Genomic DNA, 9,038 nt, shown 5'->3' on the forward strand with positions numbered 1-9,038 from the left:
CAATCTGAATACTGCATAATGCACCAGGAGAGTAACATTTATCTAGGCATAACTTAAATGTCAAATACGGTACTTGTTAATTGGCGAGATATACATCATGTATAGGGAACACAAATGCATTGAATGCACAACAAAAATTCACATTATGTAAGACAAAGAGTAGTACCAAACAAAGACAAGTGTTATTGATACGTAAACTGATGTCAATATAAAAATCCAATGATCTTATTAATGCTGAATTTAGTAACAATCACAGAACACTTATACACAAATATAAATAATATATCAAACAGCAATATGCCAATGTAATCATATTTTGCAGAAAGTCACGAAATAATCATGTCTCGGAATAATAATCTCCAGTATTTGTATCGAATATGACCACCACGTTTGCCAACAAGTGCATCAAATCAACGCCTCATAGACCCACACAAATTGCGCACATTGGATTGCGGTCCCACTCTTACCGAAGAGCAGTTGTAAATGATTATTCCTGAATGTTGCGTGGGCTACTGAGGACGTTGACGTAAACGACGTTCTAGGATATCCCACATGTGCTATGTTGGGTTGTAGTCAGGTGAAACAGAGGGTCACGGAAGAGTATCTTCGCCGTTAACGTGTAGAAAGTTCACAGTAAGTCGTTTTGTATGAAGACGTGCGTTGTCTTCCTGAAAAATTGTTTCAGTGTGTTGACGTACCATAGGCACAACTACCGGTTTCAAGATTCCGTGCAGTCAGCCCCCACCCCAACCCCGGAAAAATAAAGGTTAGATTTGTCTGAGTGATAAATTGCCGCCAAAACCATCACACATACGCAACCGAAACAGTTAAATTGCAATATGCAGTTCTGTGTGTTGCGTTCATGACGCTACCTGTATACACGCAGACTGTCGTCGGCATTGGTGATACTCAACCGATATTTATCACTACATATCACGATAGGCCATCGACGAGCACGATAATCGACCAGCCACTTACGTCTAGCTTGATGGTGACGTTCCGTAGGAATCATTACGCGATTCAGTCTCCAACAGCGTATGCCCTGCTCTACATGCCTATTGCTCAATTTGTTGCAGTTGGTAGTTCTTCCGCTTCTAAAACACGGTTTGACGTTGAATGCGCTGTAATAAACTGATTGTGGAGGTGACATGTACGCATGTAATTGTCCTGACGTGCTAACATGTCTTGCGCAACTGATCTTTGCCTGTCTGACACATTCCCTGTGTCATTTACTCGCTGTAATAAGCGTGATATTGTCGAACGCGACACATTACAACGTCTAGTTGAAGAAACAAAATGATTGGCCAAAATTCGTTCTGTAAGTTAATACCCGGGTACACATGTGATGTGTAAGGGCTCTAAAATTGCATGGTACAGTTGCATTAGTAGCTAGTGCAAAACGTATGCTTACCCCACACATGACTTTGTTGATGTGTACTGGAACGTTTATTTGTTTCGTACGCGCACCAGAGACATAAAAATCTATTGGAAATATGATGATAATTTTGAGTTTGCAAAAAAATATATCAACGATATTCTATGTAAAGTGTTTTTTTTACATCCGTTGATATTATTGTGGGATTGTTCAAGATCTACTAGCTCAACCATTTAGTACTTAACACACTGACCGATTGTTCAAAATCTGCTGGATCAATTAGTCAGTACCTTTCACACTGAACGATTGTCCCAGATCTGCTGACTCAACCAGTCAGTAAGTACCACACTGAACGAAGGTCCAAGATCTGCTGGATCAACCTGTCAGTACCTTTCGCACTGAACGATTGTCCAATATCTGCTGGATCAACCAATCATTAACTAACACTCTGAACGATATTGTCCAAGCGCTGCTGGCTTAACATGTCAGTACCTATCACACAGAACGATTGTATAAGCTCTGCTGGATCAACTAGTCTGAACTCAACACACCGAACGATTGTCCGCTGGCTGGATGATTAATTCAGTAGGACATAAGTTATGAAGATGTGGTTAGCGTGACATCGAATTCTTATTCGAATGCCATTAACAGTGTCTGTGATTGAGCATGGTTATAGTGATGCCTTTGGACTTTGCGCCTTTGGTTTGCATGAAAGACAAAATGTGTCTGTATGACGGCGCAGTCTGCACAGGGCAATCTCATCAACCGAAACAGGCCGGAAAAGGTTATTAGAAACATATAGTTTAACGGCGATTGCATCATGTTTTCTATCGTTCGATATCTGTTTAATTGTTAATACTAGTGGTTTCAACAGTTGGGCAAACGCTCATCTGTGGTGACTGAGTGCCGTATATCATGTAAAATTTCCATTTTAATGAATGAATGGGCGGACGAATACAGTAATCTCGTCTTTGAATAGCCACAGATGTATGGGCGTTTACAATGAACATTAGGGCAGGTTGACTGTCAATTGAATGTCCAACACCTTATTTGGGGGAGTTTGTTGGGCGGTGGTTGAATTTTCTATGCGGGTTTACTTAAACCATTATATATTTTACAACGATTGTGAAGGAAGCTATGACAGGTGGGGGAAACCTGAGTATCGGGAGAAAACCCATTTGCCCGCTTGGTGACCACTAACCAATGCGGGTTTGTTCAAATAGAATTTGGCTACGTTCGTGGAACATACGAAAATGAGTATAGTATTGGACGAAAAGCCAGGCGTCCGGCTGTAAGATATCTTACTTAGCATTGTGCATGAGGCTCGGACGGGTAATTAATGAGATCATAGCCCGCTGCAAAATGCGGAAGAATGCTGTGGTCCACTGATATATATAAAGGATTTTGTTTTGCTTGATGATGTGTGTTGGCCAATCTATGCATAGATCATAAAACGCCATCGTCCACGGCTGAATTTACCGCACGTTTATCTAGACAGGTGGTTAGCTCTTTAATGGCCGCTTCATCTTTTTAAGTCTAAATAAAAATAAAATTTGTCCATGGCTGTATTGTCCGCACGTTTGTCTAGCTCTTTGAAGACCGCTTCATATTTTGAAGTGTTAATACAAATACAATTTTAGAGAGTAATGTGGTTTTAATGTCACAATAATAACAAGGAAATCACATACTTATGACTCAACAATAAAATCATAACATCATGATAACAAGGAAATGGTAAATTATCGTGACAACACGTGAAGCTACATTTTATACCCAAAGATAACATGGGAACAGTTAGTCAAAGTAAAAATATTTGAACGAGCTTAAACCACGACAACGTGAGACAGGAAAGCCAACGTGCAAAACAAGGGAAGCGCATATCGCCTTCATAGCGTGAGAAAGGTAGGTCACCGTGCCAAACACAGGAGAGTGCATATCACCGAGATAACGTGAGAAAGGTAAGTCACCGTGCCAAAAACAGGAGAGTGCATATCGCCGAGATAACTTGGGATAGGAAAGTCAACGTCCAAAACACTGGAGAGTACAAATCGCCGAAATAACGTGAGAGATTTATTGCAACGTGCAAAACACAGGAAAGTGCCTATCGCCACGATATCCTAAGAAAGGTGAGTCATCGTGCAAAACACGGTTGAATGTATCTCGCAACAAAATTTTTAAAAAGGTAAGTCATCGTGCGAAACACAAGAGAGTGCATATCACCACGATAACGAGAGCAAGGTAAGTCAACGTGCAAAATTCGGGAAAGTTTATATCGCCATGATTACGTGAGATAGTTATGGCACCGTGCAAATTAAGGTAGAGTGCATATTGCAAAGATAATGTGTGATAGTTATGTTAACGTGCAAATCACTTGACAGTGCATATCGCAAGTTAACGTGTGATAGTTATGTCACCGCGTAAATCACAGGAAAGTGTATGATAATAGTAGAAAGGGATATGACCGTTAACATACTGGAAAGTGTATATTGACTGAATAATGTGGAGAAAGGGGAAATAACCGTTCAATGGCTACATTCAAATCTATGAATCACGGTTAACTCCCAAGCAGTATATCAGAGCATCCATTAAAAGGCGTTTGGAAGTATATTTCTCCAAAGTAAATGAAGTTGCACTTATAGTAGAACAAAATGCAGTATTTAAGAAACTAAAAACTTTAAGTTCCACCTTTTAGTGAAAAACTTCCAAGATAAGGAATGTTATACTTCCAGTCTTTTTTTCATTAGTAGAATATATATATATATAGACACTCATATCACAGTTATAAAGTGCTATGATAAAGCGAGAAAAAGAAATCGCCGAGAAACATGGAGAAAAGAACAAACCCGTCGTTATAAATTAGGAACGTAAATGTACATACAAATGATAATTGTCTACATTTTTAAACTGTAACAAGAAGCCACGTTACTTACGCAAATACAGAACTGTCGTTGCGTTAGTCAAAATCTCAATTTCAAGACTGTTAACAAAGGTAACCCTTGTTAGATTTGTCTATACGACTGTTTTAGTATGTGAAAATTAAACACTGTTTGCGTAGCAAAAGTGAACATATATTTGTACTGCTGCAAAAACGTGTATATACCAACATGAATAAATTGTTGCAACACATAAAAAAATAACAGGTAAATGTTTGGCAGAACACTGCGGGGTCTTCTCCCTACATTATTACATAGCGTTGCTTCACAATGCATACTAGACAGCATTTATAGTAGCACTAAGGTTGTAGCTCAACTTTCTTTGCCCGTCGTCAGCTAGATGAACACAATCATCGGAGAAAGCACTCCCATTGGCCTGATCACTCAAAAACCATTTATGAAACCAGAACCGCAATTATTTAATTCTAGTGCAATGTATTGTAACAATGATGTTAAAGGCATTTACACGGTGGTTGAATCACACCGAGTCCACTGGAATTGAACATGCTATGACGTGTATGTTCTGTTTAGGGTAAGGTAAATACATAACCCAATTCACCTGACACTTAAAGTGTACAGCTTACAATAATATATGTAGCGACAGCGTCTGTAATTGCCGTTGGCCGTGTTCAATAACACCACAAGGTCTGGTTAAAAATAACGAATATTCTGTAATCTCCTTTACATATCCGATACTGTAACACCTGGGATTTCCAAGTAACGAATACTCGACAAATCTTGAAGATATAGATTAAAACTGTACCCTTGGTCTCTTCATTTTACTGTTGAATGCGATCAACTTACATTTGTATCATTATGTCATATTTTTCCCCGACTGATGCGAAACACGTAATCTTTACTTCGAAGGTCAAGGGCAAGACGTTATATGAGGAATTTGCACTTCATATCATGTTTGCAATAGACGATGAACGCTAGAAATGGCATTTCTGTCGATCACATTCATAAGAAATCTGTAACGTTTAAGCATTTTCGCTGAATCGCTTTTAACACATTTTGCAATTTAAAAGTATGGCGCAACAAACATATGTTTGGGGAAAGATTGATGACTAATTGATTAGAAACAAATTAAAAGTTTACAACATCCGAATTAGGGGCTGAACTTTGGGGACATAGGGAAACGGCTGCCATATGATAACAAATTTGTCTATTATGTTGACCATACGGCTTAGGGTTGAAATTGGTTCTTCTAATGCAATATCTTATCCATGTAATATTTCCTTGTGTATTTTTACAGAACATCTTAAACATAGACATCTTCACCGACAAAGAAAATCTACTTCGCAGGTTGGAGCTTTACGCTTATCTGTTGTCCTAATTTATGCGTTTGTGTCTTAGTTATGTGTTAGTTTTTTTATTATAAACAGCGTCATGTCCCGTACTGTCGCCATCAGAAGAAAAATAAGCTACATTTATATCATGGAATATTACTAGACCGACTGTTTCATTATTTAAACCGATTGTGTCTGTCAGACATTTTTAGCCCTATTTGCGGTAAGAGTGTTTCCTTTAATGACTAAATATTAAACACACACAAGTAATGGGTTATCTTCAAGTGGTTTTTGCATTCCAAAATATAAAATTTTGCCATTTAAAACTGTTTTGAGAGTGAGTTATGAAATTGTGGATTTTGAAATTTACGCTTAAAGTCCATTGGGGTCAGCGTAGACTAGAGTGATTTCGAGTGAAAAAAAAAATAACATTTTTATTTTTTTTGCAAAATCTCGATTTTGATTGTGGAAAAGCTATTCTAGAAGACCCCAATAGTGACTTCTCAGTGTAACATATGATTTTCGTTCATTATTTATGACATAACAAACCATTGGCAACTTTTCATCTATGTAGGTTTTGAAGCTTAGTGGTTTATGGTTTTCAATATTTGCTGAACATGCAAGAACTACTATTTTCTCCGCATGTCTTGTAATACTACACTTTAGTGAATACATAGTGCTTACCTTACATATATGATGTTGGTTGTCGTGAAACACAAATAAGGCCTAAAAAATATGTCTGTTTCCTGTAACCCGACCGACCGTAATTTTTTACCGCCGACCGCAGTTTTATGCCCCAAAATTCGAAATGTCATATTTTTAGCGATCTCTGGCCTGTGATGACAACGATAATGCAGTGGCGCCAAATCGTCGCATAGTTGCAAACGTTTCCGGTTTGACAATTGAAACAATGGCAAAAAGCTTAAATGCTGTGACATTAAACTGTAGGGCTTTCAATTGACCCGAGCTCCCGGGTTTTGACGCACAGAAATCGTAAATGACCCGAAATCGACGCATCATACATTTGTAGTATGCGTCAGTTTTGACCCGGGGTATTTCGGTGTGAGAGTCAGTATCATCTGAAAGGAGCCGCAATGCATGATCTGTATGTTTGTTTAACCAGCAAGAGCAATTAACGTCCGAAGAGACAAGTGATTATCGATCCGGAATCTGATCGGTAACCATGTCAAATTAGTAACGCTCAAACTCAATGACGTAATATTAACTCCGCCATTATGCAAATTAACGGATGCCCTCCACTTTTTCGCTAAGTGCGATTGTTTTGAAAAACATCAAGGCCATTAAGATATATTGTGTTCATTTATTTTAATTAGTTTTATTATATCTCCGGTTAATTAAAAAAATATTCTTATAGGTTTTTAATGAGTTAACAGAAAAATAAACATTTTTCGTACCACATGGTCTAAAAAGCGCGGCAAACAGGTGCTATGTCAATTTTAATGAAAATGAAAAGGAGAACTGGGTAGATCGTTGTCAGTGTTATAGTTTAGTTCTAAAACAAAACAGTATTGTATGGTTATGGTTATGCAATTTATGAAAAATACTATAAAATATCACATGCTTACCCTTGTTTTCCGTGTAATATACCCATTACGAATATTTTTATCTTACACATGTGTAAGATAACCTATCAGACATTTCAATTGGCCAGACTAATCACAGGCAACCTAGATATCCCTCCGCATTGTTTGTAAACAAAATGGTTTAAATGCCAACAAATACTTACCGTAATAATGAAGCTGTAAGACTTCCGGGAGAGAAATGGCTAACGAATCGAATTCTGATAAAATGTTCCGCCAACCAGATAATGCAGAAAACTAGTCACAGAAATATTCAGTCAGTCAACAAATACAGCCACAATAGTGACAAACACCACAAGAACATTTCAAACATCTACATCTTGACCAACACAAACAATATGCTATCAATGCCATTTGCTTGCCAATGAAGTCAGCTGTCGGTTACCGAAAACACAAATACGAATTCCGCAGCACAGACATCTCATTACACATCCCATGGCGGCTAGAACATCATGTTCTCTGGAAACATTCCTGGTGGAAATTAACTTTTTCAACATCAACATCCATGCAATACAGAGTAAGGCTTCGCCGTTATAATCTGCATGTTGTGAAACAACATGTACACCAAGAAAACGCTGCAAAATCATCGTATAAATCCGTGCACACAGTAAAACTTGACAGACCGATGTAGGTCACATAAATTGCGTAAATGCATGTACTCTGAGTGTGACGTCATCAAATTGTTGTTGTTTTTTTTGTTAAAATCGTTTGTTATACATGTGGTTTGATATTTTACTACACATTTTTATATTTGTGACTTGTTAAGCGCTTTATCAGATTTTAAAACTTGATAACTGCTACTTGTGTCATTTTAATTTGGAACTATTTATATGGCGCATCGTTGACATTCTACTCTGAGTATTTTGGCTGTCAAACAATCGGTTCAGAAAGTGGAACTTAATTGGTAATAAAACACCGTTTTAAGCATGTGATAAAAAAGATCTGACACTCGTTGTAATTCAAGAATTTTATTAAACTCGTCCATGCAAGTAGTTTGAAAGCTTGCCAGAGGCGATGTTGCAATATTGGCAATAGGAACATTGAATGTTTTTGTTTACTTCCGGAAAAAAAGATGAACGCGAAAGTGAAACTGAAAGTTAAAGTAAGAAAGATGTCGATGCAACTAAACAATCGCTGGTGCATATTGGAATTTGACAAGGATGGTCTGGGTTACATAATGAAGATACATTAACTAACTAATACGTTCGTCAGAGTCAGAACATATTTTTCCAAGATATGACTCTGGGAATTTTTTAACCACCGTAGTTCAGTGAAGTCCAGAAAAGGAAATAAGACAAGGTATTCTATTCAAAGTCATATTGATTATTTTTCATCGTGCTTGAGATTTTTAGAGAATGAACAGTGGATCTTTAACAGCAGATTTTTTTAAAACACTGGAAATTGTTTAAAAAAAATAAGTTGTGGAAACTATTTAATGAAGGTACTGTACGTGTACTAGTTTTCCTGTTTTACTGTTTAAAAAGAAAATGGTATTAATTTTTGATCAGTCAGTCTAAGCTTTTTGATACTGATTCTAGTCTATTTAAACATATTCCAGTCCAATCTATCATTTTACACTGTTCGCTGCCGAGTCAGTAGGTAAGGTTTAAGTGTCAAAGCAGTGAACAGCGAAGACCATGGGTCTATCATTTGTGGAGATTCTTGCCAGTTCTTGTTGTAACAGCATTTTATTTTATAGTTGTCATGTACATTTAATTGTAATACAACTTCAAATTATTACACAGTCTATTTTAAAATAGTTCGTGCAATAATATCATGTTTTAATACTACAAAATGTATGCATTTTGAAAGTTTTGTTTAAAACATTTGCCAAAAATAA

This window comes from Mya arenaria, chromosome 16 (genome assembly GCF_026914265.1).
Source record: "Mya arenaria isolate MELC-2E11 chromosome 16, ASM2691426v1".
In the NCBI taxonomy this organism is placed as follows: domain Eukaryota; kingdom Metazoa; phylum Mollusca; class Bivalvia; order Myida; family Myidae; genus Mya; species Mya arenaria.